The following is a 25,508-nucleotide window of genomic DNA, read 5'->3' as shown; positions in this document are numbered from 1 at the left end:
ATACTTTGTGGCACAAACTATGCGTTCCATGTGTACTGTTCCACCTAATTCACTCAGCAACCTTATCAAGGAGGTGCCGTTATCAGCACCATTTCTCAGCTGGCAAAGGGGAAGAACAGCACAGACACACCTGACCCTAGAGCTCCTTGTCCACACCTTCTCTACCCAGCAGTGCACAAAGACTTGTCTCAAAAGACTCTACAAAGACCAAGGCACATCAGCTTTTGATGCTAGATCTAAAGTGAACAAGGGTAGAAATAAAAAAATTCCCCAAGTTTCTCGGGATGTGTCACAGCTCTGGAGATTACTAGTTACTCTAAAAGCAGCAGCTTAGAAATGAAAATTCTCATTTTCCTGCTCTAAGGGGTACCCTGAACTTGACCCAGGGCCAATCCCAGGCTGTGCTGCATTAATCAGTCTTTTGTTCCTCCTTCAAGGAAACAAAAGAAGTTTTCTTCACTTGGTTAATAAGCAGCACATATAATGGAATATACTAAAAATTTTTGCATCAGCAAAGCCAACCAACAGGGCTAAAGAAAGTGGTAACATTTCATTACAAATAATGATTGTGCTTTAAAAAAAAACAAAAACAAATAATGATTGTGAAGCTCTGGAATATTTGATTATACCTCTGACCTAGCTACACCGTCCCTTCCAGATCTTTCTGATCCACTGCAGGGTGGCCTCAGGCAGTGTAGGAACTCCCACTGTATGCCTCTGAAAGATAATGACTCCCAAAAGTTGGCCTACAAATGCCTCGGAGCACCACAAAGACCCACAAACTGGAATGGTATAGATACTGGGTCTGCACCCTCACTAACTTTTATCTTATAAATAATAAAGTCAATTTCATGCCAGAAAAACTGAACTTGAGGCCAAAACAAATTGATTCTTATGTTGTCAGCATACGAAATGCTTAAAGCAAATTAGAGAGAAAAGGTGGGAAAAGAAGCCGCAAATATTAGTTACCATTCAAATCCTCTAGCATAGAAGAGAAACTTGGCATTTAAAAATCTGTCTGAGTCTCCTCTATGCCAAATGGTCCAGATGACACTTAAACAGTCTGAACACAGGCCAGAGGAAAATTATAAGATACAGATCCATAAATATTATAGTTAAGCTCAATTTGAAAATCATGTTTTCTCTAAGCAATCATTACCTTTTAGAGATAATAAGAAACCAACCCCCTAAAATGCAAGCTTCTTCGAGATTTTTTTTTTTTATTCTCCATCAAGGAAATACTACTTATGGAGGGCAACATTAAGGCTGCTCTTCTTCTATGTGCCAGGCATACGACAAATATTTTGAAGTAAATATTATTATTGCTTTTGTATAGTTCATTCCAAGGAAGAGACTTCTAAGACCCAGAGAGGTAAAGTGCCCAAAGCTACACACCTACTGTGCGCCCAAACCAGTGTCCTAAGGCCATCTTCTCCAGGGACCTCAGTCTCAACTAATCACACATGGTGGCTCCCACATTCCCAGGACTATGGGTCAACAAATGTTTCAAATGCCTGAAAGAAAACTTTACAGCGGCAAGATCCTACAAATATTTAAACTAAATAAAACCCTGCAATTGGCATACAGCAGAAAAAGAATTAAATTAATGTTGTAGAATAAGAGCTCCGGAGAAAGCAGCTAGATAAACATGCCTTCCAGGCAAGGTCACTTAGAAACCACTCCAAACTTAACAGATCAAAAAGGTCTACAAGCTCTCATTTTCTTTTTAAAACCACACCATTTTCCTATTTCAGAAGTAGCTGTATCATGTGCAGTTTTATTTTGTTTTTTTGAAACTAAGTGCCTCTAAGAGAATGGTAAGCATCCTAACTCCTGGCAAACAGCAAAGACTTCATATGTGGATTGATAAGTAATATCTGGTTTGGCAAATGCAAGAAATCATTTAGCAAATTCAAACATTGTGTTTTTCCCCTATGGCCAACCCATTAAAAAATTTAAAAAAAGAAAAAATTAAAAAAAAAAAAAAGAACGTAAAAACACCTAAGCCACTTCCCACAAAAAGCCAAAATGGATTAATAACCAGTCAGCTGAACAAAATAATTTAAAAAAATTTAAAAACCCAACTCATTCATATGAGCTTTTGTTTTTCTTACCTAATGAAAAATGTTTCCTGCCTCTCCTGGGCTTTAAAATGAGAGACTCATCAAGACATCAGGAAATAATCCATTAGCATAGTAAGCAGCATAGTCTTTCCCTGCAGGGCAGCAGTCTAATGGGATTCCTGGCAATGGAGAGGCTTTAGGACCACACATTTTGTCTACACTAATTAAAAACAGTGGAACCCTAAAAATTTCTTGAGTTAGCAAGAGTGAAGAGGAGGGAGATAAAGGGGATTAAGAGATATAAACTTGCAGTTGTAAAATAAGTTACAGAGATGAGAAGTACAGCATGGGGAATACAGTCAATAATACCGTAATAACATTTGTACGCAAATGGGAGCGTTGACGCTTAAAATGACAAGCACTGAGTAATACATAGGATTGTTGAATCACTATGTTGTACACCTGAAATTAATAGAACACTGTGCGTCAACTAAACTTCAATTAAAAACAGAAAGGGACAAAGGGACCTGTTGAGGAAAGGGGTGGGAAAGGAGACACCCAGCATCCCTGCCAAGGGCCTCGGAGAAGCCAGGCCACAGACTAAACCAACTCTGGGAGCCTTCTATCAGCTGGGCCTGTCTTTAAAGGTGTGAGCTCACCAGGTGGCTGCTTACTTCTGCCTGAGAGTATGTTTATAGTTCAGCAATACTTTTCCCAAGGTTATGTATGGCCACGCTATCTGAGAGAGTGTTCCTATAACCACGGTCACTGAACCCAGGATCCACTCTCAAATTTGGATCTTTCCTTTAGAAATCAATAACATTTATTAAAGCTGCAAAGCATAGCCCTCTGTTTTTACCATACAGTCAAGGACAGTACATTTTCAAGAAAATTGTAAAGAAACCAGTAGCCTGTGATCACACTAATAAGAGCCCCTGCCATTTACGGACCACCTATTTTGGCTGGGTGCTACGATAAGAAAATACACATTGCTTCATTTAACCTTTCCAGCAATTTTAATGCGGTACATGACACCAGACCCTTTTGGTCTAGATTTAGAGAAACTACAGAACTAGCCCAAGGTCTCCTGGTTGATCAGAGGCCGAGCTCTCTCATGTACCCAAATTTAACTTTCTCCAAATACCGTTACGTGGGAAACTGCAAAGAATCACAGATTAACTCTGACTCTGTGTCCACGCTGGACAAATTCCCTATGATTTCTATCTTATTTTGTCCTGAATGGAATGCTAGCCAAAGATGGTCAAAGGTTTCACGTCAGAGGCCAGCTCTGACGAACTGAGACCTCCGGGAAAGGACTGGAAGGCTGCAGGAAAAGGGGCAGTGTTCAGTTACAGACATCTGTGAAAGGCATTGGTGGCAGAGATGCTCGGCCACCGGCCAGTCACACCCCACATCCTGATGAGAAATGTCATGGAACCACCATGGACTTCGTCTCTACTCAGTGCTCATTATCTAGACATCCTCCCTTCTGAACATAAGTTTAGGTAGATATTTAAGTCATACTGTCACACATGAGGGTTACCAATTACTACAGTATACTAGATACCTCCCTCATAGGATTTTTACCAACACAGGAGTCCCTGCCTTCCTCCCACATCCTGACAGTTATTTGTTAGTTTTTTCCTCAGACTGCGTCTTCTTTCATGAACTTGGTCTCCTAACAGTCTCTTCAGCTCTGCCAGCCAAACCCTAGCCTTCCTATTTAGGATTCAGAAGCTTTTATGTTCTAAATGATTGCCTTTATTTTTAAATAAACAAAACCAAGAGGCCTGCTTATCAAATATGAAATAAGTCTTCTGGAAAAACTACAAAAAAAAAAAAAAAACTACTACAAGGTAAAGGATCAGAACTTAAGGCTTTTCACAGCAGATAAGCTTCAACTAGAAGAATCAAAACATAGTTTTGGAAGGGGGTATATATTCTGTATGTGACTTTCCCAAGACAGCAGGAACTGCTATTAAATAAGTTGCCAATGGGCACCTGGGTGGCTCAGTTGGCCGGTCAAGCATCCAACTCTTCCTTTCAGCTCAGGTCAGATCAAGCCATGCGTTGGGCTCCACACTCTGCATAAGACTCTCTCTCCTGCCCCCCTGCTCGGGAGCATGTGCTCTCTCAAATAAATTAAAAAAAAAAAAAAAAAAAAAAAAAGCTGCCAAAAGCAAAATGCCTAAAATAACAAGACAGGTCTCTCCAGGGAAATATAACAAAAAATTACTAAGAACAAGGATTTTTCCACAGACATTTCCCCTGTTGAGTTATAATGCCACTAAGTATCTATCGAGTAAAAGTTGTATGCATTTACGCACACCTGGACTTTACATATTTCTCTAAATACAGCTATTGGCAAAAATACTTTTAAATGTATTCATGTTCGTACAGCTAAGAGCTGGACTAAATAAGGTTTGGCTCAAATTACAACATTGAGGTGATGAGGAGAGCTAATATTGACACAGCATGTTGACATAGCACGAGTAGCTGAAAACTAGACAATGGGCAGCCTGCACCATGAGGGAAGCCTGCCCTTGCTAGACCAATAGGGCATGGGTTCTCCTGGTCACCAGAGGAAGCTGGGGGATTGCAATCCCTTTCAAAGCGCCTCAGACATAGATGACATTTACACAGCTCTCATTATATGAATATGTGATACCAAATTTATCTAGAGACTATGGACATAATTACCTGGGTGAGGAGAAGTGCTAAAGAGTAAGGGAGCTGAAACTTCATCTTCCAAACAAAGAAGTCAACAGATGTTACTAAAAGTCAAGATCCGTCATTTATGTAAAAATACAAGGGTTAAAAACTAAAAATGATGGCTACAAAGTGAAAAAGGTAGCCACTGAGGCGTAGGAAAACAGCAAGGGCTGTTACTTTCCACTATAAGATTTATATAATGATTTCTCAGAGTACATTAGTGCATAACTTTGATAGGAATTTTAAATTAGTTTAATTTGACTTAAATAAATCAATGTACACATACCTACGGAAAATGACGTCTAAATTGCTTAGGCTAGGACAAAAAAGAAGGAAAAATAATGGAAGTCCTCGTTGAACACATACAATCACCTTTTTATATCTAAAAGACTTTCCTTTATTTAGTGAGCTAGAGTCTTAGAAGGCGAGGTGTCTATGGATTGCTAAGCAAAAAAAATAATGTGCTAAGCACAGAAAGCCGGCCTGGACAGCCTTGGCAATCTGGGGTGACAAAAGCTATAGAAAAATCACTTGCTCTCCTGGCTGACAGGTCTAATGACACCATGAATAACAGGCTCAGGGTACAGCATCAAAAGATACACTTTTCCCCAAACCAGGTGAGACAACCATCTGTGACACAGTACAAGGTCTGAGAAGTGGCCATATCAGAATTCAAATTAAGCCATGCAGGAATTCAGAGAGGGGGTAATCACTCATTCATCGTTACTGGTAAGATAAGGCAAAGCTCCATAAACAGTGGAGTCTGAGCTGGGTTTTAAGGGATGCATAGGAGTTCAACAGGTAGTGACAGAAGACTGGACCTGTTCCAGGATGAGGAAATAGCCTAACAAAGGCCAGAGGTGAAAAAAATCAAATAGATGGTGTCTTTGGAAATGGGACACGGTCCAAGCCACATGGAAATGCACATTACATGCTGGTCACTGCCTCAAGTGGAGAATGCGGGGAAGGGCGGGAGACTCCTGGGACAGTTCAGTGGCTTCTGGCAGAGTGTAAAACTATTGACATGATCAACTTAAATATAATAAAAAGGGGTATGCTTCTAAAATTAGATGGGAATATGCCCTCTGTGTTTGCTTAGGACAGATTTACATCCCAGACACTGATCTTTAGCTCATTATTCACGTCATGCTTGTCATGCCCCCAAATTTTCCCAAGTCCTTAGTTTTGTGTTTGCAAATTCCATCAATAGTTTTTCCTTATAATTCCCCAAGAATGTGCAATTCATAAGACTTAAGAGATTTGGGTTTCAGGTACCTTCAGTTCTTCCTTCAACTTATAAGTGGAATACCATTATAAATGGTCAAATTCTTTAAAAAAAATTTTTTTTTTTGTTCCTTTGGCATTCTCACGTAGTAGATGTTCCCTTCAAAACTGCAATCATGGGGCACCACGGGTGGCTCAGTTAAGCATCTGGACTCTGGATTTTGGCTCAGGTCATGACCTCAGGGTCATGGGATTGAGCCCTCAGTGGGGCTCCACGCTCAGCAGGGAGTCTGCTTGAGATTCTCTCCCTCCACCCATCCCACTTGTACTCTAAATTGATGAATAATCTTTTAAAAAATAAAACAAACCTTTTTCTAAAAGATTGCAATCAAAAAAAAAATAAATAAAAAATAAAAGATTGCAATCATAAATTGAGCCAACTTTGATCCACACAGCCCCAAATATTAGTTTTGGTTAAAATACACACATCTGATTCAAGGTTTCTATGTATCTGGACAAGCTGAAGCAATCACCAGACTACAAACAAACCTATTCCTGCATATCAAATTGAATATTTATAAAATCAGTTCATTTTTTACATATAAATCATAAGCCTTCAAAAATAAAAGTAAGCCTACTAACTTTTCCTCTGCCCTGTATCAATGTTTACAAGTCTCATTTTTGAAACACAAGTGTTACAAATAAATCTTAGAAGAAAAAGAAAATTAAGAAAGCAAGAAACATCTTTACTTTTGAGTTCTTCTAATCCATGAGTAAAAATGGTAGGTGCTGAAGATACAAAAATGACAACATATGCACCTTCATCAGCTCCTGATCCAGGTGAGAGAAACAAAGAGAAGACGATTAAGGAGCACAGGTGAAGCACAGTTCCACCCCAAGGCCCTTTCAGTACCTGGCCGACAGAATCAATAAATAAGTTGGCTGATTAGATGAACAGATGGCTATAATAGGTTGATGGAAGGATTAATAATATTTTTGGGTAACAGTTAAGAGGATACGTTTACCCAGCATGGCAAGCCAGTCACAGCTTCTCAGAGGAAGAATAGGCCAAATGGCATCCAGAAGCAGTGCTTCCACAGTAGAAAAGGATAGGGCGACTGGGTGGCTCAGTCGGTTAAGCAACTGCTTTAGGCTCAGGTGATGATCCTGGAGTCCCAGGATCAATCCCTGCATTCGGCTCCCTGCTTCTCCCTCTGCCCCTCACCTTCTCCTCATGCTCGCTCACGCGCTGGTGCACGTGTGCTCTCTCTCTCTCAAATAAATAAACAAAATCTCTTATAAAAAAAAAAGAAATAGACAAATTTACTAAATAGTTATCATTTTAGCACATTTTAAAAATAAACACATGCAATGTAGAATCTCAAAGGCATTTTTCCTTAGGATGAAGCCAAACACTTAATTTTTAAGAGGACTCCATGTAAACAAAAATCAAATATAAATAGAAATGATGTGTGGTTATAATGAAAATTGACAAGTACCAAATAGCTGACATTTTTAAAATAGTTCAAACTTGGGATGGCCCAGGAAAAAAAGGATAGAAGAGATATTCTGGGCAGAGAAAAAGGCGTAAGCCCAAGCAAGGAGGCAAGAACCATGAGGATCCGCAGGGAGTTGAAACAAATGGGCAGGGCTGTAATGTAAAGCTGAAGGCGGGTAGTGGTAGATGAGGGCTAGATCTGCCAGGTTCAACAGGATGAATTTGCCTTATAAGGTGACAAGGACCCACATACCTTTATGTGGACATGGCTACGTTTATATTTTAGAGGGATCCCTCTCATGGATGAGTGGAGGGCAGGCACTGGAGAGTATGCTGGGGTAGGAAACACAGGTTTAGTGGGAATCATAAACAAGAAATATTTAGCTGTTAAAAAAAAAAATCATCGAGCTTTGGTGATTGGGTATGAGAAGATGAAATCACTGAAGGATAATTTGATGGTTTATACCTTAGGTAACTAATAGACAGTAATATCTAATAAAAGGGCTTAAGTGAGAGCTTTGAAGGGTTTTATTTTGTGTGATAATGATAATAAGCATGAGTGATAATGAGCATGCTATCCTAAGAGAAAGGGAAAGAAAGTGGTAAAATGAATAAAGTGGATGATACAAGCCCAAATCAGATGAGTTCAAAGTAGATACAGTGTATGAGACTCAGGCTCCCCTTCCTCCTGAGAGAGGTAGTATGATCACATCAACCCAGAGTACTGTGCAAGAACAATGAATCCCAGCAACAATTTGTTTGAGGAAGGAATCCAGAAATTACGAGTCAAACAGGGTGCCCAGAAACCAGATGTAAAAGAAGGGGGTAACATGAAGAAAGATCAGAGTCATAACAGCACCAGTTCAAGGTTGGGAATGTGTCAAGATAACAGCTAGAATATCAGGCGCGATCAGCACACCCCTGGAACTGGGTCAAGGGTAGAGCGGTCAGGCACCCAAGGCTGAAGGAGATAACCTAGATTTTCAATCAAGACTCCTGATCCGCCTACCTGCACAGAGTGACAAACGTTCTGGTCTATTTTACTCTCCAACATTTCTCGATTTTTTCCAACAAGCTTCAAGGAGCTACTTGAAGCCATGTGAAGTACAATTTGAAAATACTTCCCAATAAACACAGAAGCTATTCTTACAACAGCTTCACAGGAAGAGGTCACAGCTAGGCATGGGAAATATCTAGCCTCCTGCTGGCTGGAGCTCTCACTTGCTCTATTGCTCTCCCCTTTCTCTCTGAACCCAGTTTCCTATCAGTTAGTGTTTGGTCAGGCCTTGATAATTTGTAACCATAAGCATAAATCACATCCAACTTATACAAGCGCTTGGTAGAGCAGGGCTCTGAAGAGGACTGGACATCTGTAGTATTTGACACTCGAGCCTTTGGCAAGATGTCAACATCTCACAGAGTACTTTAAATGTTTTGGTCTGAGAGCTAATGCAGCATTTCCCACTGGTCAACACGAGCAGCCCAAGCAGAGAGCAAAGTCTATTTCCCTCAACATCAGATGTTAGACTCAGTTGCTGATCCAATCTTGCCTACAGAGACGAGAAGAGACAGGAAAAACTGGTAAGTAAAAAAAGTCCATCCAATGCAGAGTTTATTTAAAGAATATTTGTGATTCCAATGTGAAGTGGCTGTCTGTGCTAGTGAGGTCATAAATTCTTTTTTTTTTTTATGATTAAATGATAAAGGGACAGATTTATAGGTGAGATTTGATTTTTCCAAGTTCAAATACTAAAATAAGTCCAATTAACTGTTCCCTGTCAATGTTCCTTTCAATTGCATGGGGCAGGATTTTCTTCCATGGGCTCATGCATCAGGCTTTAAGAAATCCCGATTTTTAAGAAATGTGTTACACTTACTGCTTGTAAAGCATAAGATAACGCTGTGTGTGTGGATAGTGGGTTAAAATCAATTTGGGATACAGTAAGGAGCAGCAACACAGCAGGGCTATGACGTAATCCTCAGAGTGAGGGAGACCAATAAAGAACAGAAATGCTAGAGAAAGGAAAAGGCAAAATAGTTTTCGTTTAAGAGCACAAATGGCCACGACTCTGCAAAAACTGAAACCAAAGGTAAAATACTTCATGCAAGGAAGCATTTAAAGTCTTCTCTGAAACCTAAACAACTGAGCTACTTGTATGGAATTAAGGGTGAGTCACAACTGATTCTTAAAGGAAAGTCACATTAATTAAATAAGCCTAGCAGCTGCTTTTTTAGTTTTTTTTAATGTCTTAAATTTGGCTTTTCATATCTTTGATTCTTAACTTCTGATTTCTTCCTCTGAGACTTCACAAGTGTTTAAGTATTTGGTGGGGTTGGTCTTTTTTTTTTTTTTTAGTTTTAATTTGTGGATGGCAGGGACAAAGTACATAACGTGTGAAACTTATTTTTGTTTTTCTACAAACTGCAGAGTAAATTTCATAAAGTCTAGACTAACAGATAATTTTAAGGCTTACTTTGTGCTTAGAAGCCACTCAGGTATATTTCCCAGCCAAAAAGTTATTTAAGAGCCCCATGTATTGGAGAAATTGTGAAAACACAGTAAGTGAAAGAAGACAGAGACAGGATCATTCACCAACCACAAGCACCTCCCCACTCTGTTGGAGAAAATGTTTAAAAAAAAAAAAAAAAAAACACCCAAAATTTAGTATTTTTAAAAAGTTATGAGCCTTCTTAACAAATGATTCTCTAAATGAAGAAACTTCAACCTCTTAAGTCTTAATTCATATTTATACTTACCAACTTTCTTACCAGTTTTCCCCACTTATAGTATCGTGAGAGATAAATGTCTCGATACAGCTGTAGTCATCTTTCCATTCTAGAGGACTTTCCCTATCAGCCCTGCTCATACTTCTTCACCTTTAGTGCTTCAACACAAAACCTTTCTCAGCTGGTAGGGATTACCACGTGGAATCAAGATAGTCTCAGAAAAGAAATTTAAAAGTTTGCTTTGAAAAACATAACCAAGATCTAGGCTTGCTTACTTTTTGTCCATATGGTCCTATGATTACAACATAGCTAACACAACAGCATAGATTTTTTTTTTATTATTAATCGTTCACATGTGTAATTTCACTAATAACCATTAGTGTATTAACACTAATCATATGAAATTTCCATTTTTGTAGGTTAAAAAAACAGCCAAATGTTAGCAACTGTATATGACTCAATCTAATAAAGGAAGGGAGACACAGTCTCAAAAGGCAGCCCCAGAAGTCAAGGGGTGAGGAGAAAACCATTAATGCTATTTTATACAATTTTTATATGACAGTGAGATCCAGGACTTCTAATGAATGATTCCAAGTGATGAATCCCCTTAGATACAGCCCTCTGCTTTTAAAGCCTTTGCACAGATATTATCAAAATTGGATGTTTCCAGCAGCCAAATTACACCGGGAAACGTTTTCTATTGTTGGCTCTGTTTTACCAGTTAGGAAGCTAGAGTCCAGGGAGGTTCATTGATTCGAACATGTTAACACAGCTAATAAAGGCCAATGATGAGACTTAAAGGAAAAAGCTATCTGGCTTCAAATTTAGTGCTCTCTCACGTACTCCATCTCTCTCTGATCTAATGAGATGAATGAGTCCAATAAAAAGTGTAATTTATACATAAACACAAGTTGGAGATGCAAGTGTACAGGATGGCTCTGCTTCTTAACTTGTTTGCACAACAGTGGCAAAAATCACATTGCATAAAACAGTCAATATTATGGGGACTCAGATTTTTATATAGGCAATTTTATATGGTAGAAAGAGCAGGCCCTTTGCAGCGAAACAGGTGCATTTGAATCTGCTGTGACCTTGAGCTACGTTTGTTTCTTAGCTCTTTTGTCTCTATGATCTTCCTCTGTTCCATAACCCATAAAACATCACGATAAAGCTATCACCACAAAGAGCTGCTAAGACACTAATGGAGACATGTTAGTGTCTGACACGCAGCAGCTCTTCAATAAAAATAGAATTCTCTCCCCCATCCTTGCTAATAACTATGTCAGAGATAGTACTGGCAAGATTAAAACCTCACAGAAAATTTCTTGAGTTAGTATCTGATACTCACAGGGCCAAATAAGAAATCGCAAAATAAAGGAACACAAATACTTCTCCCCAACTCACCTCCTATCATTTCAACAGAAAACTGGGTATTGTGCGGACACACAAGTAGCAAGTATTCCATCAACATAGATCCACCGAACACCAACTACGACGAGTGACGTACACTGTAAATAAGTGGGTCAGTCTTTTCCAGGCCGGACCAGTGAGCCTGACAACTAAAGATGTGGCAATTGGGAGCCCAGGACCCTGTACCCCATATATGGTAGTCCTATACAGAGAGAGCTGGGAAAAAGATATGAGGGTTATTATTTACTTAATTCACATGTTTCATGGGTAGATGAATAACTAAACAGACAACCTTACCAAAACACTCAAGAAAAGAATGAAATGAAAGATATCTGATCTGTGGGAGTTACAAAGATAGACTGGGACGTCTTACATATTTTTAAAATTTAATTATTCTAGTGTCCTTTTCTGGTATTTATAGACAACCCACACACTGTCCACGACCACATAAATTAAGGCCTGACGTCAAAATAAACAAACTAATCCCAAAAATCTTTATTAGAAAATATAGTAAAATATATTTTAACCAGGAATTCTCAAACTTTTGGTGTCAAGATCTCTTTCACAATACTCAGAAGCCCGAAGAGCTTCATTTCTGTAAGTTATATCTAGCCATTTTTTAAAGGTTTTTATTATTATTATTATTATTATTATTATTATTATTCATGAGAGACAGAGAGACAGAGAGAGAGAGAGGCAGAGTCACAGGCAGAGGGAGAAGCAGGCTCCATGCAGGGAGCCCGATGTGGGACTCGATCCCGGGTCTCCAGGATCATGCCCTGGGCTGAAGGCAGGCACCAAACCACTAAGCCACCCAGGGATCCCCCTATCTAGCCATTTTTAATATATTAGATATTAAAATTATTAAATCTGTAATTTTTTTTAAAATGGTGCCAAATGTTAACATGAATAGTACATTTTTATGAAAGATAAATTTTCAAAACAAGGTTTAATTAGAAAAATTACTATCTATATTTTTGCATTTCTCTTTAACATCTGGACTAAGAGTCTCATATTCACTCCTGTATTTGACCAGTTTCAAAATGTAGTTTTAATTAAAGCATATTAAAGCGATGCCTGGATGGCTCTGCAGTTGAGCATCTGCCTTCTCCTCGGGTCCTGATCCCAAGGCCCCAGGATCGAATCCCATACCAGGCTCCCTGCGTGGAGCCTGCTTCTTCCTCTGCCTGTGTCTCTGCCTCTCTCTGTGTGTGTGTCTTTCATGAATAAGTAAAGTCTTAAAAAAAAAAAAAAAAAAAGGCATATTAAAGAAAATCTAGTCTCACACAGATACGTAATTGGAAAAGGAAGAAGTGTTTTAATAGCCTTCTGGATTGTTTTTTTTTTTTTTTTTTTTTTGGCACCACACCAAAACAAATGTAGTGCTTTCTTAAAGGTTATTATTCACCATGTAGAAACTCAATCCTCATCAATGAATATTCTTCTTACATTAAGATCTTTTAGTCTAACTTAGTCTTTGAATAAACCTTTGACCTGTGCTAGGTTTTATAACATCATAAAATCATTGATCATTTGGAGATGTACACTCATGTGGAAATATACTCTTCATTATATAAAATCAAAAAATGGTATTAATATTGGCACTGATCCCTAAGTACTGGAAAGTGCTATTTGTTTTCCTTGATGAAGGCTCACTTCATCCATTTTTGAGAAAATGTCTGCCAAATACCCCAGTCTGAATTACTATAATTTGTATATCATGTTTTCAAGTGAAAATGATGTTCTGGGAAAAAGCGTCTGATTCATCTCACTTCTCAATCACTCAAGCGTTGTTGCTCTAGACAACAATCATATCTGGCAAAAGCTTTAGGAACAATTCCTCTGCTGTAATGCAAAATATTTAAAAGACACATATTTAAAGAGTAAGATCTAACCAAATTAACAATATGCATTCTTTCATCAAGGACACCTTAACACGGCCTTTTCTTTTACTGAGAATGCACAGCAGTAAGCTATGCATTGACTACAGGACAGATGTGTACCTGGCCTTGACTGGTGAAGTCCCTGTAGGTTTGTTTTATAAACCATAGCTTTTGCACTTTTCATACAAATGGCAGCACAATAAGTGAAAAAGGCATATAACATGTTACTATTCTTTTGAAGATGGGTTGACATCAAATGCCCCCCGAAAGGGTATCAAGGATCCCAATGGTCCTAACAGATCATATTGTGAGAACTTTCATTTTAGACTTTGAGACAGAAAAAAAAATTTTTATACAAAAAACATTAACTCAAAAAAAGTAATTTGACTATATTAAAATCAGTAACTTTTGTTTATCAAAATAAGTCTTTAAACATGAAGACAAGTTACAGTCTGAGAAATGCATTTCACTATATATAAACCCAACAAAAGCAGATATCAAGAACATTTGACGAATATTTACAAATCAACGACGGCATAAACAACCCAAAAGAAAAATGAGAAGGTATGACTGGGTATTTCATGGAAATAACTGATTATCATACAAAGAGATGTCCGTAACATCAGTTATCATGGAAATGCCAATCAAGACCACAATATAGTATCATGTCACAAACAAAACTTTAAAAAACTTGAGAATATGAAATGTTGAAGGGGATATGTAAGCACAGGATCATTACACATTATTGTTAAGAGTACAAACTGGTGCAACCACGTTGGAACATAGTTTGGCACTGTTTGCATTAACGTTCACATATTCTATGAATCGACGCTTTAACTTCTAGATTTTTACCTACAAGAAAAAGTTTCCCATGTCCATCAAGAGGCAATATGGATGTACATCTCAGAATAGTTTACACGGGCAAAAACCTGGAAACACCCCAAACACAAGAAATTTAGTGAATAAACTGAAATGGTCAGACAATAGAATGTGACAGTCATCAAGACAAAGGAATTAGAGCAACACTCAGTAACATGGATGATATGTGGTATGATGCAGTTAACTCGCTAACACATCACATGTGGCCTTTTAAAACATCATAATTTCATACATGTACATACTACAGATACACTCACTTCTAGGAACACGTACAGATGTTACAGAACTCTATAAAACAAGGCAAGCAGGAGAATGAAGAGCACAGGATTCACGGTACATGATGAACAGAGGTGGCATGAGGGAAGGAGGACAGAGCATGCAGCAACACGTAGCTTATGACTGTCTTGCCTTTTGTTTCAGTCATCGAGCTTAAGGAAAATCAGTAACATGATTAAAAATAATAGAATTAACCTTTTTTTAAAGTCAAACTTGCATCAACTTTGCAATAAGAATATTTCATAAATTAAGATCATGGTTGATCCAATTTTATGCACCAAAGATTTTAAAAGATACCTATACATTTTAACCTATAGCACAGATAGAAATTGTAAAACTCTAGAGGTTCTAAACAGACTCATCCTTTCACGGGTAAATCAACTCCTTAATTTGACCAAAATTGTACAGATATATTCACTCATATATCCACTAAGTATATGCCAGACACTAATTTAGCAATGAGTAAGAGAAGTAAGTTCGGTTCTTATGAAAATAATGAAGTCCTCTAAGGGGGTGATGGAGAAAAGAAGTTGAAAAATAAGTATGACTTTTTTTTTTATATTTTATTTCTTTATTCATGAAAGACACACGGAGAGAGAGAGAGGCAGAGACACAGGCAGAGGGAGAAGCAGGCTCCATGCAGGGAGCCCGGTATGGGACTCGATCCTGGGTCTCCAGGATCACACCCTGGGCTGAAGGTGGCACTAAACCGCTGAGCCACCCGGGCTGCCCAAAATAAGTATGACTTTAAATAACGAAGACCACTATGAAGAAAATAAAACCTGATGAGGGGCTGGAGGGGGCTGGGTGGAAGCCTGGCTGTGTCAGGTGTCGTGAAGACAGAAGGCCTCTCTGAGCAGGTGATGTTTTAACGCAGCCCAACACGAGGCACACACTCAGATGCCAGACAACCACGGACAGAGGCCAGGGCTCCAAGTACCTCTGCTGGTGTGTTTTAGATCTTTATACAACTGGGCTTCAGCATCACTGTGGTGACAACGTGATAGCAAATTCCCCCGGATAGTCCTGTTAGTCCTACGCAGTCCTTGACAAAACTCAGGTGGTAACCTCTGCGGACCGTTGCCAAAAGCCCTCACCAGTTTACAAGGGGCCTTTCAGGATTTATTGGGCTGGGGGGAAAAAAAACATGTACCTGGCTCAGAGCTTTGCTGGGCCCTAGGTGGCAGACAAGGAAAAGCTCAAGGGGACAGCCAGGCAGCTGAGCATTTGCTTTTATTTCAATTTTTGTTCACTGGGCCAAAATATCGAAGTAGCACAATAATCTACATTTATGATGAATATTGGTTTACTGGACAAAGGCACCAAACAGCTGCTTGTTTTGCCTGCCCCAGACCCCCCACCCCATACAGACCAACACAGCGGCACTTTTTCACAGGCTAATTATGTCAGTGGCATTCAAGGGACAGAAGAAAGCTTGCCAGCCCTGTTGCTGCTGCGGGCTGGGCGGACTTAATGGTATAGGTAAGGGTTACACGGCTGGGGAGAGGCCTGTTCTCCACCAGAAGAGCACCAGCCAACCCTGGCTGAGCAGCCTGGGAGCAGGATCAGCTATAATGAAGTCATACTGACGTCATATCTGCCAGGCGTCTCCCAGCCACCTCCTAAAGGGGAGGCCTGAAACCAAGGCAAGACCAGACAGGTTAAAAGCTCCAGTCGGTGAGGGCTTGGGAGGGAGCTTGGGTTCTCGGCGCACGTGCTCTGCTTTCTATCCCAGGAACTTGCTCAAGCCACTGAGCTCCCTTCACCTGCTTTCTTCCTGGGCAACATAAGGATGTTCTGGGTCATTCATTACAAAATTTACACAAGTCCTCCTGTGAACCATTTGCCAGGTCAGGTGAAAATACAGAGCTCTCTCTCCATGCAGAACAGACAAGCCAACAAAAACATGTCTTTCCAACAGGAAACAATACTCCCTCCCTAGCAGTTAAGGCTTTAGAATGACCTAGATTCAAATCTGAGGTCCACAACATACTCGTTGTGACATCGCACACAATTTATTCAAGCTCTCTAGACTTGAGTTTCCTCAACTATAAAGTGGAGTTACTTTTATCAGAACTAGAAGAGGATTTATTTAAATTTGCATAGCTGTAGTTTGTTCATTTTCACTGCTGCATAAAATTTCACCCATTTTTTTTCTTTTACCCGTTTCTCCTGCCAATAATCCTTTGAGCTAATGCCCACATTTTTGCTACTATCACTGTTTCTATGAGCATCCTTATACATGTCCCTTGGTATGCTTCTGTAAGAGATTTCTAGGGCATACACCTAGGAATTAAAATGCTTATTAGTTACAGGGTGAGTGAATGTTCATCTTTTTCCAAATACTTCCTTTCCTAAAATGGTAAACTTTAGAATCCTATGCTGAGCTGAGGATTTTTAAAAAGTCCTGGAAGACTACATACAGCATGAACAATTTTATAATGGAATATATGTGCATATGGATTAAAATCATTTGCTTTAAAAGGGCAGATATGAAAAACAAAACTCAAGACAGGGTTACATCTGGGCAGAAAGAGGAAGACGGCCAGGGAGAAGGACGGAGGGAGATGCAGGGGGACTGGCGGGGTCCTGGCTCTCAGGTTGGTGCTGTGTTCTGTTTACTGTGCTCTACCTTAGGTTACATAAATTCTTTTCAACATATAGACTCTTCATGAAAAAGAAGAAACGGTTTTAAAAGCAATTAGCACTGCCTCTGTTGGGTACAAGGTAAAGTTCCCAGTGAATGGCAATTATTGCTATAAAATGTGAGGAGTCAGAAAGGGAAGACAAGACACAGTGACAGCCCAGCACAGGCCATGACTAGCTCGGTGATGGAAAAGCTCTCCCCTGTGGAGGTGGAGCAACACAGCTCCTCGGCATCCAGGGCTGTGAGTGACCCAGAACTGCAGATGACAGAGGTGCACAGTGCGGAGAAGAAGGGGATGGGCAGCCCAGGCTCCAGAAGCAGCAGACGCTGAGCTCCTAGTGGGCAGGACGGATCCGCAGCACCAACAGCACTGCCTGATAATAAGCACCCACGGAATATGTGGATAGACAAATGGCAAAGTTCGCTCTGTTGATGATGCTTTTAAACAGTGTTCTCAACAGAGATTATTTTGGCTAGAAAGAGAAAGGAAGATGGAAAACAATAAAATAAGATAAACCAACTTAAGGATAGGCAGCGAAGCTCCCCAAGGTGACTGAGAACAAGTAAGCAGGGTAACATGTCTAAGGGACTGTCAGGCCTCTGCTGTATGTCAGGTACTGAGCTCAGGACTTGTCTCAAAACATGCATAGAATACGTGCATTTACACATATACATACACATGTGTATGCACATATCCTGTAATACATATATATATATATATTATATGTAATATAATACACATATCACCCCCCAAAATACAATACACAAACATATGCATGTGCACGTGCACACACACACACACATTTATTTTCTTCTCCTGATCCATTTTGAAAATGGTGGTGCAAGCGATTATGACCTGTCCATCCTAAATACTTCAACATCCATCTCTGAAGAATAAGAATATTCCCCAACTTAACCATACCACTGACACACTAGAAAGATGAATTCAATAATAAGCCTGTATTCAGATTTCATAGCCGTCTCAAAATAATTCCTAGAGTTCTATCCACTATCCCTCACCGCCGCCACCACCACCACCACCACCACCACCACCACCACCACCACCACCAATCACATTCACACACTGTCATTTCTCTTTGGCCTCTTTTGATCTAGAATCACTTCCTCCCACCCCTTCACATTTGTTCTCTTTTCAGGACACAGATTTTTTTTTTTTTTTTTTTTTTTTTGAGAGTTCAGGCTGGTTGCTTTACAGAACAATCCACATTTTGGATCTGTCCAATTATTCAACAATGATTAGCTTTTGATAAGGTACGCTGTATACATCTAATTCAATCCTATCTGGAGGCACAAAGTTATCCCATTTGGGGTAAGTTTGATCATTCAGTGACTGCCAGATATCCCTGCTGAAAAGGTACCATTTGTTCTGTAGTATTCCAAATGGCCAGAGAGTGATACTTTTAGACTGGAATATCCTGTTCTCCCACAACCTTTCACAGACTGGTGGCTTTTCTTACCCACTGAAATCTGCTGCCTCGTTACACTGAGGTTGCAAAATAGTCACTTGCTAATTCTATCCTTCATTCTACATTTTTCTGACTAGTCTTCTGTAAAGAAGAGCTTCCCCCTGTCTGCATCTTCTTTTTCAGTCCCTATTCTTGTTTTGGGTTTTTTTTGTTTTGTTTTGTTCTCTTTATTTTAGAGGGAGAGAAACTGGAGGCGGGATCAGAAGGAGAGAGAAACTCAAGCACACTCCTTGCTGAGTGCAGAGAGGGACGTAAACCTCACGACCCTGAGATCACAACCTGAGCCAAAAACCAAGAGTTGGATGCTTAACTAACTGTGCCACCCAGGCGCCCCAATCCCTTTTCTTTTTCTTCTTTTTTTTTTTTTTTTATATGATAGTCACACAGAGAGAGGGAAAGAGGCAGAGACACAGGCAGAGGGAGAAGCAGGCTCCATGCACCGGGAGCCCAACATGGGATTCGATCCCGGGTCCCCAGGATCGCGCCCTGGGCCAAAGGCAGGCATCAAACCGCTGCGCCACCCAGGGATCCCCCCTTTTCTAAATATCACAATCAACTCCTGAATTTGGTTTATTTTTCAAGTACTTAAATCTCTTATTGTCATTCTTGTTGCTATTCAAACTGTCAAATTTAGAAGTGCCTCCAAGGCAGCTTCTTTTCTACATTTTTTTCTTTGTCCTTTTTCTACATTTCTCTTTGGGCTGAGCACTTCCTTGCTTTTTGCCCGCACGGTTTATCTCAACTTACTCTGTACTTTCCCTGTGCCTTACTAAAATCGGTCATTTCTCCAAGAAGCCCTCGTTCCTTTTAGTGGGCAGTGATATTAAGAAACAAGATGAGCTCACTGGAAATCAGTATTTCTTCCCCTATTTAGGGTTTTTACTCTGTTATATAAGGATGGAAAAGGCTTGAGCAAATTTATAGCTACTGGGCTGTCATGACCTCTAGACCTACATGTTTCTACCCTGCCTTATTAAGGACTTGTGTAGGTTTATTTATTGCAGGGAAATCGCTTCTAGGCAGAGAGAGATACTGAAAATACAAGAGGAAAGCAATACTGTATAAAATATTAGAAGGAAGTCCAGAGTAGGCTGAATTTAAAAATAATAATAATAATAATAAAAGCATGGAGTAAAACTAAACCAGTCCTGGTACAGGTATGTCATGAGCATAAAACTGCAATGGAGCACTTGTTAGCTGGTTATTATCATTTTCTCACAGACAGACATTACAGCTGAGGCAATAATGAAATGCCATCTCATCACTCTCGTGGAGCATGGCAAGACGTAAGATAATGTACTTGACTGATTCGTATTGACATCCATTGTAAAAGTGAAATCATCACAAATGGAATGTTCTGTAAAGGACACATCTGATAATGGACCCCAACCTGTGGACCTAGGGCTCAAAAAAAGGAAAGGTCTTTCATTTTAATGTACTCTGAGCACCATCTTTAAGCTACACAAAACTCCATCTTTCACATTTAAATTCTACTTATTTGGAAATGCATGTAGTTGCTTATCACTTGTTGTGTTAGTAAAGTACAAATTCATTTACAGAATTGCATAACTCAAGTGACTGTCACAATAGATTTCATAAAAATCAAACTTCCCACATGGAGGAAGTAGATCAAAGGTTAGGTTTTCAAATGTGTCACTTTTCTGCAGTATTCCCACTCCCACCTAAAGTCCTAAATATTTATATTCTTTTGCTTGGACTATGTAACGCTGACTCTTGCACAAACATACAGGTGGCTGATATTTAGCTAAGTAGCTTAAAGTGTAGGTTTCCCAGAAATGAAAATTCCTTCCCAACCCCATAGCAAAGGGATATGCATTAGTGCCCTTAGCCCCAAGATCTGAAGATCTGAGTAATGCATGCCTAACTGAGAAATACAAACATCATCTCAGAGAGGCAAAAAGAGGTCAGAGATTCATTTCCTTTCCTGGCCCAAGGGAATAGAACCATGTATTTAAAAGCAATGCTGCAGAACAGGCTGGAAAAAAAAAGTCAGGAATCCACGTAGCTCATTCTCATTCCAGACATAGAGAGGAATCAGTTCCCAAAACTCTGAAGACCTGGAGTTTCACAGCTTTACGTCACTTTCATCAACAACTCAGGCTTGTGTGGATTGCTGAGGAGGACCGGGCAACACTCTGGACTCCCCATCACTGAGGGCCACTCCTGTGACTAGAAAAGAGGGATCATAGGAAGCACAGCCTTCCCCCTTCTCTCCAACCCAAGTACTTTTAGGCCAGATACCGAGGAGGCTCTGAGCACTCTGCCAAAGATACACCTTGCCCCTGACGCCCTCATTTCAGTGCAGACCATCAACCTGAAATAACTGCAGGGAAGTAAGGGAAAGTGTGTGGGAGCCTGACCCAGGAGAAGTCCTGGGCAGATTGAGAGTCCCAGAGACATGTGATTATTCTATTGTCAGCTGAGTCACTCCCTGAACCGTCACTGTTCCCTCTGAGTCACACATTGCCAGGCACCAGGTATCTGCTTCTTACAGGAAGAGGAACGCTCTGAGGCAGCAAGGACTACCCCTTCATTTTAGAGATGTAAAAACTGAAACATAGAGGCACTTAGGAACCCACAGCCATTAAGTAATTATGCCATGTTTCTAACCAAGGTCCGCTGCATCCAACATGCATGCTTTTAATCACTATACTGCACTGCCTGCCTATTATTCCAAGAGAGGAGCAGAGTAAGCCCACTTCACATTCTGAGACCTAAGGATTTGAATTACTTACTACTGATGAGTCACTAAATATGCAGTTAAGATTTAGCAATCATAAGTAAGAGAGCTGACTAAATTCTCTTCATATATCAAAATAATCAACTATACCTACCATGAAGGGGGCTATTCCAGTGGTTCTCAACTCAGGTACACTTAGAAAGGTCTGTACAGTTCTTTATAGTCATAAATCATGGGGTGCTACTGGCCCCTAGTGGATAGAGGCCAGGGATGCAGCTAAAAATCTTACAAAAGCACAAGACAGCCCACCCACAAAGAGCTGAAATTCCAAAATAAAAAAAAAAAAGTCAACAGTGCCAAGGTTGATAAATCCTAGGCCATGACAAAGAGTGTAGGTGCAAAATCCTCACTGATCCATCCTGACAATCCAGACACAGTTTCCACTACAGAGGCAGTAAAAGGTGGCTATTTTCATGGCTCCTAAAAGTTTGGCGCCTGTGCTCCACTTCACCTTCCTCTAGCAGCTCCCATAATCTGCTAAGACGTGAAGACAGATCTCTGAGTTCATGGGATGTGCCAGTCTTGCACTTGGCTGCCAGTTCTAAGGATTTTAAGGGAAGTGGTTAGAATTAACAGTAAAAACTAGATTTAGGTATTATCAGTTTATTAATTATGCTAACCTATTGCCCATTATCACACATGACTGAAGACTGGCTCTATTTGTAGCAGAAAGACACAGATTTACAATTGTCATGAGTTTTAGTCTGTGACGAGAGAGGCCCTGGAAGAAAGCTTGGCAGTCAAGATAGAGCTGAGCTTACGTATAGAAGAAGATCGCAGATAACTGCAATTCAGCCTAAGAAGAGCATGCAGACATTTCTAATGTGACAATTAGCACAGCTCCTCATCTGAAGCATGTAACCACAGTATTCATCCAAGTATGTCAACTGAAGCTTGTTTCTCAGACTCTAACTGAAGTGAGGTCAGTGGGCCACAGTGGCCAGGAATTAGGAGGATCGAGTCAGATCTAACCAAGACTTCATGTCTACTACAAGAGAAAACTGGCAAAAGGCAACAAACAGGATCAAGCAAAGCCCTCCTCAGGTCAAGGACGCTGGGGGAGTCCTTGGTGGCATCCAAACCATATGCAGCAGACCTAGGTTGCCCCCAGCAGCACAGTTACCACTGCTTACTGATTAATGTCATTTTTCTTTTTTTTTTTTAAGATTTAATTTATTTATTCATGAGAGAGGCAGAGAGAGAGGCAGAGGGTGAAGCTGGGTCCATGCAGGGAGCCCAATGCGGGACTCGATCCCTGGTCTCCAGGATAAACACCCTGAGCTGAAGGCAGATGCTCAACCACTGAGCCACCCAGGTGTCCCAAAGTCATTTTTTTAATCACCATAATGAATGGTCCAATTCTATTCCTCTTTCAGCACAATGGTGCAGAAGACAGAAAGCAGAGTCAAAAATCAAAAATCACAAACACAGTCATTTTTAAACACTTTCAGAAACTGGGAAAGAAAAAGTAGGTTTCTCCATGCTGTGGTACCTGGAGGTTAATGGAACAACTGGAGGTAGACCTTCCTCCTTCCTCGCAGATCTTCCATACCTAGATAAAAAGCAGGACTCACACTCACAAACTCAATACACCCACGTGTGCCTGCCCTCGAACATACACACACACACACACACACACACACACACACACACACACACACCACTGGCAAAGTGACTCCTAAACACAAGACTCCAGAAACCCATAACTAACACCATACTTAATGAAGAGAAACTGAAAACTCTTCCTCTAAGATCAGGAACAAGACAAGGATGTCTACTCTCACCACTTTTATTCAATATAGTACTGGATGTGTTAGAGCATTCAGACAAGACATAAAAGACATCCAAATTGATAAGAAGTAGAACTTTTACCACTGACAGATGATGTGACGCTATTAAAAAAAAAAAAAAAAAACCCTAAAGACTCCACCAAAAAAAAAAAAAAAAATTTAAAATAAATGAATTCAGTAAAGCTCTATGTGGTGCTCGATCCCATTACGGGATCACAACCTGAGCCAAAAGCAGACGCTCAACCACTGAGCCACCCAGGCACCCATAGCAACATTTTTCTAAATATGTCTCCTCAGTCAAGGGAAACAAAAGCAACAATAAATTATTGGGACTATACCAAAATAAAAAGCTTTTGTGCGGCAAAAGAAACCATCAGAAAATTGAAAAGGCAACCTACTGAATGGGAAAAGGTATTTTGCAAGTGATATATCCAAAAAGGGATTAGTATCCAATATCATGTAAAACTTAGGCAACACCAAAACAAAATACTTTGATTTAAAACTGGGCAGAGGATTGAATAGACGTTTTTTCCAAAGAAGAAATATAGATGGCGAACAGGCATGAAAAGATGCTCAACATCACTGATCATCGGGGAAATGCACATCAAAAAGCACAATAAGATGGCTGAATGGCAGAATGGCCACTGAAAAGCCTGACAGCCCAGCAGAAAACGGGTTTCTGAGAAGCAAGGGGAGGAACAGTCAGTCACAGAGAAAATACAGTAACTTTTATGAAATAAACTAGCATGCTTCTAATGATTTCTCCCCAAAAGCATCTAAGACCTAGGAGCAGAGGACACTGTTACCTACACCAACGAGTCACAATAATGGGGAGAAAACCAGGACAAAGACTCAAGGTGGAAGACATTCTAAAATATTCAACTGACCAGGGAATAAGAAAGACAAGAAGCCTGGGAAAGGATATTACTGAAGAGTAGAAAATATTTTTTAAATACAAAACATCTTATAAAGTATTTAGTAACACAAAAACTATAAAATACTACAAGACTGAATAAGCAACTATTCATTAATCCCTCCTCTTCTACTCATTCTAACATCTTCGGAGACCATCAAAGATAAAACATATTGGCACCAAAAGTTAAAAAAAAAAAAAAAAAGTTACACATTAGGGCAAGAGAGAAAAAAAACCACAATGCTAAGAAAATGTCCATCTTTTTTCTTTCTTTCTTTTTTTTTTTTTTTTTTTTTTTGAGAGAGAGAGAGAGAGGAGAGAGAGAGAGAATGTGAGCAGGAAGTAGGAACAGAGGAAGAGGGAAAGAGAACCTTCAAGAGGCTCCACACCCAGTTCGGGGCTCAATCTCAGGACAATGAGATCATGACCTGAGCTGAAACCAAGAGTCAGATGCTTAACTGATGGAGCTACCCAGGCACCACTATTTCTATTGACATAAAAATCATCTAGAAAACAAATATTTATGTCATGTGAAAACATCTGAGGCACGCTGGCTTTCAAGCTTTTGATGTTTGGATGGTAAGGAGGGGGTAGGAAATAACAGAGGGTTACTTTGTAAGAAATGAACAAAGAACAGAAAGATGATGCTCATCATAGGTAAGTGGGTGCTGATAAGAGTAACTGGGAAGCAATCCATTCTCCATATGCATTTTTTCTAATTACAACAATTTTATTTTTTTTTAATTTTTATTTATTTATGATAGTCACACAGAGAGAGAGAGAGGCAGAGACACAGGCAGAGGGAGAAGCAGGCTCCATGCACCGGGAGCCCGATGTGGGATTCGATCCCGGGTCTCCAGGATCGTGCCCTGGGGCAAAGGCAGGCGCCAAACCACTGCACCACCCAGGGATCCCTAATTACAACAATTTTAAATATACAAAACTAAAGGTACACAAACCAATGCTGTTAACACCAATGCACCCAACTACTACCCAGTGTTAATTGATAAGAACATTTATGTATGGTTGTTTTAGAGTTTAAGACATGAAATGCCATATAGATAGCTAAAGCCCAACTATCCTAAGCCATCCCTTGCTCCTCTGCCCCTCCCCAGGCATGAGCCTTGTCCTGAAGTCAGGACCAGAACATAATCACTACAGCTGTGAATCACATACAATATTCCTCCACAGAGCTTAATCTCTTTGTTTTGTTTCTAAAGAGAACTTCATGACCTTTT

General features: G+C 39.9%; 2 protein-coding genes across 12 annotated transcripts in view; one reads left to right on the top strand and one right to left on the bottom strand.

The window, feature by feature from the left end:
- The window catches only part of MED12L (mediator complex subunit 12L), a 323,809-nt gene that overhangs the window by 170,166 nt on the left and 128,135 nt on the right, over positions 1-25,508 (bottom strand). The window lies entirely within an intron of this gene.
- The window catches only part of P2RY14 (purinergic receptor P2Y14), a 49,318-nt gene that overhangs the window by 16,137 nt on the left and 7,673 nt on the right, over positions 1-25,508 (top strand). Inside the window, exon 1 of one of the 4 annotated variants that reach the window (XM_072727150.1) lies at positions 8,736-9,078. The exons of 2 other annotated variants lie outside the window; for them this stretch is intronic. The gene's annotated coding sequence lies outside the window, so the exon portion shown is untranslated. Of the gene's footprint in view, positions 1-8,735; positions 9,079-9,519; positions 9,666-25,508 lie in introns of those variants that run through there. One more of the 4 variants, XM_072727152.1, reaches the window with a different exon arrangement.

Source organism: Vulpes vulpes, chromosome 11 (genome assembly GCF_048418805.1).
Source record: "Vulpes vulpes isolate BD-2025 chromosome 11, VulVul3, whole genome shotgun sequence".
Taxonomy (NCBI): Eukaryota; Metazoa; Chordata; class Mammalia; order Carnivora; family Canidae; genus Vulpes; species Vulpes vulpes.
The sequence above is the reverse complement of the archived record's forward strand: the minus strand, read 5'-3'. Positions and strand labels throughout refer to the sequence as shown.